The 9,990-nt window shown below is 37.0% G+C and overlaps 1 non-coding gene across 1 annotated transcript; it reads right to left on the reverse strand.

Moving 5' to 3' along the window:
• Window positions 1–7,485: 7,485 nt before the first annotated feature.
• LOC114675103 (small nucleolar RNA SNORA2/SNORA34 family) lies at window positions 7,486–7,622 on the reverse strand. The gene has a single exon (XR_003726201.1). It is a non-coding gene; the product is annotated as a small nucleolar RNA SNORA2/SNORA34 family (small nucleolar RNA).
• Window positions 7,623–9,990: the final 2,368 nt, after the last annotated feature.

A 9,990-nucleotide genomic window follows, 5' to 3' on the forward strand; every position in this document is an offset into this window, starting at 1 on the left:
GAAACCACCCCTAGTCATTGAAAAGTCATTACTGGAATACAGGATATCTGCCCTCATGTCCTCTTAGTGGGAAGGATGCATTTACAGATTTTTCCAAAAATTGTCTTCATTTCTTCCTTCCTTTATTTTTCCTGTCTAGAAGTTTTTATTCCCAGGCAGATGGCATTAAGAAGCAAAAGTTTGCACAGCCTCATCCCTTTATCCAAAGGTCAAACTTTTGGACATTCTCCAAAACACAGTAGCAGTCTAGAAATATGGAAAGAGGGATAGGTCTCTAAGCATTAGAAAGAATCATAAACATTCTGAATTAAAATAATGAAGTTTTTTGTAGAAGGATGACCAATTGAAGACAAGCTCACTGACAAGAGAAATATATATTAAACAGCAAATATAAGGTGATGTTGGTTTACTTACAATAGTGAATATTCTAATGGGAACCAGTATCAGACATCTAGGGACAGGGAAGGACCCAGGGATATTTTCCTTGTATCCCAAGTATAAACAATCTGAAATAATAAAAATACAAGTAAAAATATAGAGAGCATACTTCTACTCTAAAGAACTTAACATGAGTAATAAAATATATAAATCTTTTAAATGCAAGGATAAATTTAAAACTAAAATATATAATGGAAATATAAATGCAAGGAAGAAGAGAAAGGCCATAAAAATGTCTATCACATCTGAAAAATAACAAAATAGAACTTATATAAATAAAAACATAAACAGATTGGAATTAAAAAGTCAGTGGAAGAATTAACAGTAGACAAGACCACAGCCAAAGAGAGAATTAGCGAGTGGGAATTATAGACCAGAAGAATGCAGCACGAAGAGATGGGCTGGCAAATATGACTGAGAGGCTGAGGGACTTGGAGGACAGAGTGACACGCTTCAACGTCTGTAACCAGAGTTTTTAAGAGGCGATAACAGAGGAGAGGATGAGGCAATAACTGAAGAGACAATGAATGAGACATTTTTAGAACTGATGAAAGATAACCTCAGATTCCAAAACCCCGAAAGATCCCTAGTAAGACAGATAAATTGAGACACACACACACCCCCATACACTCACACACCCCTAAACACATTGTTAGAAAACTTCAGAATGCCAAAGACAAAGAAATGACATTAAAATTAGCTGAAGAGAGAATAAAATTACCAATAAAGGAATGGCAATTAGATAGCTGACTTCTCAGCAACAAAAACCATAAAACAGAAGATTGTGGGAAAATATTTTTAACGTACTGAGAGGGTAACTCTCAAATAGAATTATTTACCCATTAAAATTATTGGTCAGAATATGTTACATTATGTTTTGGTAAAAAATTAACTCTGAAACCTCTGTGGCCTCTCATGTTAGTCAAAAATTAACTCTGAAACCTCTCACGTTACACATCCAGTATGGGGTGTGTGGAGCTCTGCTTACACCATTAGTAGGGACAGGCTGAGAGAGTACCGCCCTCTGTAGCTGCAGCATCCAGTGCTATAGGGACATGTGAGATCACTGCAGAAGGGAAAGGGGATGCGCAGGAGCACAGGTCCCAGCTGCCTTTGTCTAGTAGTGAAACGTATCACTTCTAGTCATAGTTCATTGACCAGAATAAGTCACAAGGTCCCAAACTAACTGCAAGGGAGAATGGGAAATATAGAGAGTCACATGGATATTCACTGACTTTCTCTGCCACGACTGTTTTTCAACATGGGGATGAAATAGAGGCTGTTTAGATAAACACTTAAAAAGTTTAACATCAAAAAACTCTTAATAATGGAACTCCTTAGCATGTCTTCAAAAAGAAGGAAAGTGATCTGAAAAAGAAATCTGAGATACAAAAAACACAGTAAAGTAAAAGACAAACTGTTGGGTAAATCTGAACACATACTGCTGGTGAAAACTATACAAATAAATAACGAAGTGTAACTTGTGGGGTTCAAAAATAATAGCTGGTAAAGTGGAAGTGCTGATAGGCGTTAAAACATTCTTAGCTCTTTGCATATTTGGGAAGGTTATAAAGATAGTAAATGTAGAGTTTGTTAGGTTTAAGTATTCATGTTCTGATTTCAAAGGAACTACTCAACAGAAGAGAAGTAAAGCCTATACCTTCAAAACTAGAGGGGGGAAAGTTGGGACTTAAGAAATTTAATCCGCCAGGCAGATTGGCTCACACCTGTAGTCCCAGCACTTTGGGAGGCCAAGGCGGGCGGATCACCTGAGGTCAAGAGTTCAAGACCAGCCTGGCCAACATTGTGAAACTGCATCTCTACTAAAAATATAAAACAGTTAGCCGGGTATGGTGGCGGGCGCGCCTCTAGTCCCAGTTACTCAGGAGGCTGAAACAGTAGAATCACTTGAACCTGGGAGGTGGAGGTTGCAGTGAGTTGAGATCATGCCATTGAACCCTAGCCTAGGTGACAAGAGGGAAACTCCATCTCAAAAAAAAAAAAAAGAAAAGAAAAGAAAAGAAAAGGTAATTTAATCAATTGAAAAGAGGCAAGAAAGAGAAAAAAGAAACAGAAAAGCCAGAAAAAATAGAAAGTTAAAAAACTGATGACAGGAGTAAATTTAAATATATCAATGAAATAAACCCAGTTGAAAGGGAAGTTGTGAGATTGGATTTAAAAAACCAAAATCTATTGGATAAAAGAAACAAAATCTATGTTTGTGCTTTTTATAAGAGACATACCTAAGACATTAAGAAAGAATAGTTGAAAGTAAAAGAATAGAAAAATGTATTTTAAGCAAATATTAAGCAAAAAGAGTTGGAATATCTCTCTATATAAAATGTAAAATAGATTTGAGGGCAAAAAAGCCTTATGATAGACAAAAGAGATCATTTAATAATGATAAGAGGTTTAACTCCCCGGGTGGAAAAAATTCTAAAGTTTAAAACTTGATAACATAGCTTCAATAAGATAAAGGGGAATTTGTCATACTTACAAAGAGACACTGTCGAATTCTCCACTATTGTGAGTCGTTAAATATATATATCTCAATAATTGACAGATAAAATGGACCAAAAGCATTAACGATATGATTAATTTAAGCAATACAGAAAGCTGATCTACTGAACATATAGATTTCTACGTTCCAAATAAGGTATACAAATTAGTTTTGGTTATGCAAGAAACACTACAATAATTTATCATGAATTAGCCCATAAATCAAGTCTCAACCAATTTTAAGCAACTGATCTTAAACACATATTTTTGACCACAATTTAATTAATAAAGATATCTTTAGCTAAAAGGTAATGTTTTAAAAATTTAGAAAATCCAGAAACACTTTTAAATAACTCATCAATCAAGGAGAAAATCATAATGCAAAACAGAAAATGTTTAGGATCAAGCAATAATAAAATCCACTTTACCAACTTCACTAAAACAAACGGTTAAAAGAGGCTTAGAGGGAATTTGAAGTCATAAATGCTTAAATTAGAAACTGAGAAAGGCTGAATATTGCTGAGCTAAGCAATCATGAGAAATTATTTAAAAATAGAATTAATTTAAAGAGAGCAGAAGAAACAAAATAATAAGAATAAGCCTGGAAATTAATGTAATAGAAAACACAAATAAAATAAAAAAGATCAGCAATGCCAAAATTAAGGTTTTCAAAGAAGTGAGTTAAAATTGATAAATTGATCTGGCCTGTTTGAACTAAAAGAAAGAAGAAAGAGGAAGGAGGATGAGGAAGAAGAGAAAGATGACAACAAAAACGTTAGGAATTAAAAAAATTCAGAGATATAAAAAAATAGTAAACTAGTACAAAAAAGTTGGTGTCACATTTGAAGATTTAGACAAAATGGTCAAATTATTAGAAAAAAAAGGAACTTACCAAAACAAGCTGAGGAAGAAATAGAAATTCAGTCATTGTAAAGCCCTTAAAGAAATTAGTTCACCAACTTTAAAATCTTACACAAAGACCTGACCCAGATGACTTTATAGGTGAATATTAATAAACACCTAACTAACATAATTCCAGTGTAAGGCACACTTTCAAAAACTTGAAACAAGGAAAAACACACCCCCCAAAAAATTTGGTGGCCTCATTCCATGGAAAAAATATATATTTTATATAGCAAACTATATAAGGATGATACAAGAGATAAAATATGAAAAAAAAAACTTCACTCATGGATGTAGAAGCAAAACTCTGCAAAAAAGTATAAAAATGTAATCCAGCAATGCACAGAATATAACATATTATGATTAAATACATTTAAATAATGTATTAAATAATGTATTATTACTATTATTTATTTTATTAATTATTATTATTTTATCATCATTATTTTATTATTTATAATAAAATGTATTATTTTATTATTTATACATTATTTATACATTATTTATAATAATGTATTATTTATTATTATTATTTGAATAATGTATTATTTAAACAAACTCAATTTGTTTAAATAATGTATTATTATTGAGTTATATTATATATTATATATTATATTTTATATTATATTATATATTATATATTATATTTTATATTATATTATATATTATATGTTATATAATATATAATATTATATATTATATAATTATATTATTGTATTATAAACAAATTGAGTTTACTCTCAGAACACAGGATGGTCTAACTTTAGAAAATCAAATGAATACAATTCACTAAATTACAGATTAATAGAGAGTAAACACATGCTAATATGTATGGTTGCAGATAAATTATTCTATACAACTTATTTTTTATCCATGTTAAAACAAGCAAACAAACAAAAACTCTTAGGCAACTATGTAAATTAAAGCAAAGGAAGGACAAACCCATAATTTAGCAGGGTGGCTTGCCCGAGGAGGCAGGCTATACAGATTGGTGTGGGGCATACACAGGAAGCTTCTGTGCCACAGGCATTTGCTTACCACACAAGGCTCTTCATGTTCTGGCCTCTCACCATCCCTCTAGTGTCACATCCATCCAAACCTTTAAACCCATTCTTTATTTCCATCTGTATGGATCTTCCAAAACCACATATAAGGGCACTTCATGCCTCCATGCCTTAGTACACATTGCTTTCTCTTGGCCAGAAATGCTCTTCCTCCCTTCTCCATTTAGCCAACTCCTACTCATCTTTCAAATTCCGGAACTTCATTTTACACCTTCCCTCAATATTGATTTAGAAACCTTCCCTTCTTCTGTAACATTCCTTGTTTTCTTACGTCATGGCACTAATTGCGCTACACCAAAACCTTCAGTTAGGTCTCCTCTTCTAGTAGTCTTTCATAATAGTAATGTGTTACTTATTGAATATTCCAGGGAATTTACTTACATTATTTCTAATCCACAATACAACTGTCGAAAGTACCTATCTTCAGCTACAATTTAAAGTTGAGGAAACTGAGGCTTAAGAGAGTGAGGCAGTAAGTCCATGGCCCTATAATTATAATGGCAGCATTACACTCGCATCTGGTTCTATAATGTCTTATTGACTGTCTCTCCACCACCACGCTGAGTGCCTGAGACTTTCCTGGTTAGATGGATGTGGATGGGTGCATGGTCTGGGTTGAAATAAATCCTAGGTTAGAAGACAAAAAAAAAAGGGCCAAATTTGAAGTCAGGTTAAGAAGACTCGTGCTCAAGTTTTGCCTCTACCTCTAGCTGCTAGGATAGGAGAGTTTCCAAACAGCTGAGCATGTCCAGATGTGATTAGTATGGCAAGCGGGCTGCCTGGGTTGGGGACGACTTTGGCACTACAGTCTGCAGATCAACAGAGAAGATGGAAAGACAGTCTGAACTCAGAGGCAAGGTGCCTGTTGGTACAAGTTTTCTTTGCGGAAGAGCTATGTTGCCATGCAATATTTATCTGAGATCCTTAGATGGCAAGATAACGATTTGCTATTTGTGTGCAGCTGTTACCAGAGAGTGTGATGTGGGACTTGGTCTCAGTGCTGATTGCATACACATTGCCTGCCCTTTGGTTTGTGTCCAAGGCTGCCGTTTTCTGAAAATAGTACCTGATTCTGCCTCTGACTCAGTCCCTTTCTCCTCATATTCTCTCTGGTACATTAGGTCTAAGAAAATCAACTGATCTCTGATTGTTTGCTACATGCCTTTTTTTGTGTGTGAAATTTGTGAGTTATTACCAAGATATTTAAACTTTCTTTTATTAATTCCTGAAAGTTGGTGTCATGTGAATCAGTGGAAAGATACACACTTTCTTGTTGCCTCTCTAATGATTTACAAAGTCCTGGGGCATCCTTCACTCTGAATCTTTAAATAATGTAACAGAACGGAATTCATCAAAACCATCCCCTTGGAATCCATTGCATTGCCATTTGGGGTGGGCTTCTGCCTTCTTTTTTTTTTTTTTTTTTTTTGAGATGGAGTTTCACTCTTGTTGCCCAGGCTGGAGTGCAATGGCATGATTTTGGCTCACTGCAACCTCTGCCCCCTGGATTCAAACGATTCTCCTGCTTCAGCCTCCCAAGTAGCTGAGATTACAAGCACCTGCCACCACACCCAGCTAATTTTTTGTATTTTTAGTAGAGATGGGGTTTCACCATGTTGGCCAGGCTGGTCTCAAACTCCAGACCTCAGGTGATCCACCTGCCTTGGCTTCCCAAAGTGCTGGGATTACAGGCGTGAGCCACTGCACCTGGCCTGGATTAGGCTTCTTGACTTGTGTTGACTTGCTGACACCCTCTTTGCTCCCTCTCCAGGCACTCCTCTCCTTTAATATCTCCCTTTTAAGTGACTGTTTAATGGGGCTTTTCTGCAGCCCACATAACTAGAAATGGTGATGCTGCATGTTCTGAGCACCTGCTAAGCCTCCCTCTAAATTCTAGCCAGTTGATCCCAAGTCTCCATTCAGTACCTTGAGTAGGATTCTGCACTCCCTCCAGACCCCCCACCCCTAGACAGTGAGGGTTCAGCATGAATGACTGCTCTTTTTTTTAAATCCTTTTTGTATTTTAATTGATTGGTTAGACTCTGGGCATTTAATTCCCTGTGATGCAAACTCTCTCAGTTGTACATACTTAAGTCTGTCCATGTCTCACTGACTTACTGCCTCAGTCAATATAGTGTTAGTTGGCTTAACCATGGAACCTATTCTGTTTGCTACCTATAACTTTATTTTCTCCCTAACAAGGAAACCAGGAAGTTGGGGGCAGGCAAATATCGGTACATTCAGTGACTAACTTTCTTCTCTTTTCTTTTTTTCAATTTAGTGTTTTATTATGAAAGTAATACATGCTCATCATCAGTAAATGGTTCAGAATTGGGGGATTTCCTAATCCCATCTCCTGCTAACAGTGTGTTAAGTATTCTTCCAGTTGTTCTCTAGTCATTTACTAAAAATGGAATAAGATGAAATAAAATAAGGTAACATAAAAATCACACAAAACACATTATATACACAAATAGAATACTACCAAAAACACGATTGTGTAATTTGACCTTTTTCATTTAATAATTATTGTGATTATTTTCTATATGTCAGTATATTTGTCCATTGTTCTTTTTTTTCCAGATGTTTCTTTCTAATGAATTCGCCATTACATTTCCAAAGTTATAAGATGGCCAACAGACCATAGAAAGACAATTATTTAGTCTCCTGCTTGAAACCAACAGCTTCAGCAAACTGCTGGCCTTGAATCAGGACCAACCATTCTTTTTAATACCTATGGAATACTTTTACTAGAACATTCTGCCTTCAAGGTATAGCAACCCAACTCATATACTACTTTAAGCAAAAAAGATAATTTATTGATTCACAAGAGTAGGAGGAAGAGATGTGGGGTTGGCCTTGGAAGGTATCAGTTCAGGGACCCAGTGGTGTCATGGGGATGCCCTTTCTTTCCATTTCCAGATCAGTACTAATGATTTGTTTGGTTTCCTTCTTTTCTACAGCAAAGCATACTTATTTCATGCAGTAGGAACAGAGGGTCACTCCTGCGGGTATCTTCTTTTGCATCATCTCACATCTACCTACCTACTGGTTGGATGATCCCGAGCTAATTACCTCACTCCTCTAAACTGCAGCTGTCATGTAAGCAGGTATTCTTGGGCTCTCTCTCTTCAGCTCTTTCTTGTGGTCCAGCCAGAGTCATGCCAGGTGTGGAAACTGGAAGTCTAGAAAGCAAAGTTTGCCACTGCTCTGATGCAGGTCCTCCTCCTGGGTGAGGAAAACAACCACATCCTTGAACCTAGGACAGCACCTTGGTGTCCATCTCCTCTTGCTTGTGCCTGGTCTTGGGATATTGGTGCTAGGCCTTCATTTTATTGTGTGCACCTTTGAGAGTAGATGAAGAGCTAACCAAACTATAAATCCCTGATTGGGTGTCTCTCTCAATAATGAACAGCTTAGGAACCCTTCTACCTTGTTTCTGAGGCCAAGGTTACTCTTCTCAAAGGAGTTTCCAGAGTTATGTTTCATTCTTATAAAATTATGCTTCAGAAGCCATAATACATGGGTGCCCACTGTTGAGGATTTCTTAAGATAAAGATCCTGGGCTCTACCCCTTGAGACTAAATCAGTAGGTCTGGGGTAAGGCCCAGAATTTACACTTTAAAAAAGTAACACACCAACTTCCAGTTCCAGTCTGGCATGTAAGAAGCTTGGAAGTTGTCACTCAGCCCAAACAACAAGTAAAAAGCTGAATAAGCCAGGTGTGGTGACTCTCATCTGTAGTCCCAGCACTTTGGGAGGTTGAGGTGCTTCCAATCACTTGAGCCCAGGAGTTCAAGACACGCCTGGGAAACATGGTGAAACCCCATCTCTGCAAAAAATACAAAAATTAGCCTGGTATGGTGGCACACACCTGTAGTCGCAGCATCTTGGGAGGCTGAAGTGGAAGGATCACTTGAGGCCAGGAGTTGGAAGTTACAGTGAGCCACGATAATGCTACTGCACTCCAGTCTGGGTGAGAGGGTAAGACTCTGCAACAACTCTTTTTAGATCTCTAAGAGAGATTAGATTACAGGGCAAACTCCTGTCCCCCAAATTAAAGAGACCAACAGGGGAATACAGAGAATCACAACTCTGTGAGCAGGAAACCATGAGTAGTAACCTCTGCAGCAACCGGTGCCCATGTAGGAAAACCTTAACTGTAATTGATGAATTGCTGGAGGCTGAGTGTGGACAAGTCAAAAACTCCAGGGGGACCCAGTCATTAGGAGATCCCCACATTTTTGTGTTTTACCTTTAGAAGCTCTACCACACTGCCACAGTGAATATTGGAGAAAAATCTCATCATGCTTCTGCCAGGGGAAGGGGAAAAGAACTATTTAAAAATACCCCAGAACACTCTGTTCTTCTGAACGTGGTCTGCCCTTAGGAGGAACTACTTAGCCAGAGCCTAACTTTCAGGGGTTTTACCAATGCCTAACTGACCTAGAAGAAGGGAAACACCCAACTCTAAGTAAACTAGGAATAGAGGGAAATATCCTCGACTTGATAAAGAATATCTGAAAAAAAAAACAAAAAACCCAGACACCCTAGTTAACATCATACTTAATGATGAGAAACTTGAAGCTTTCCCATAAGATCAGGAGCAAAGCAAAATGTTTCCTCTCTCCACTACTTCTGAACAGCAGATGAAAAATTCTAGATAATATAGCAAGAAAGAAAAAGAAAAGACACAGATTGGGAGGGAAATAATGTCTTTGTTTGCATATGACGTGATTGTCTATGAAGAAAATCTGAAAAAAATTGGCAGAAAAGTCTCCTGGAACTAAGTAATTATGGGAAGGTTGAGGAATACTAGGTGAATATACAAAAGTCAATTGTTTTCCAGTACACAAGTGTGTTAGTCTGTTTCATGCTTCTACAACAGAATACCGAAGACTAGGTAATTTATAAAGAACAGAAATTTATTTCTTACAGTTCTGGAGGCTGGGAAGTCCAAGGTTGAGGGGCTTACATCTGGTGAGGTCCTTCCTGTTGTGTCATCCCATGGTTGAAGGCAGAAGGGCAAGCAAGACAGCATGTATATAGAAGGAAAAGGAAGGGAAGGTCAGGGGGTAGGGAAGGA

The sequence above is a fragment of the Macaca mulatta genome, chromosome 1, assembly GCF_049350105.2.
Source record: "Macaca mulatta isolate MMU2019108-1 chromosome 1, T2T-MMU8v2.0, whole genome shotgun sequence".
Taxonomy (NCBI): domain Eukaryota; kingdom Metazoa; phylum Chordata; class Mammalia; order Primates; family Cercopithecidae; genus Macaca; species Macaca mulatta.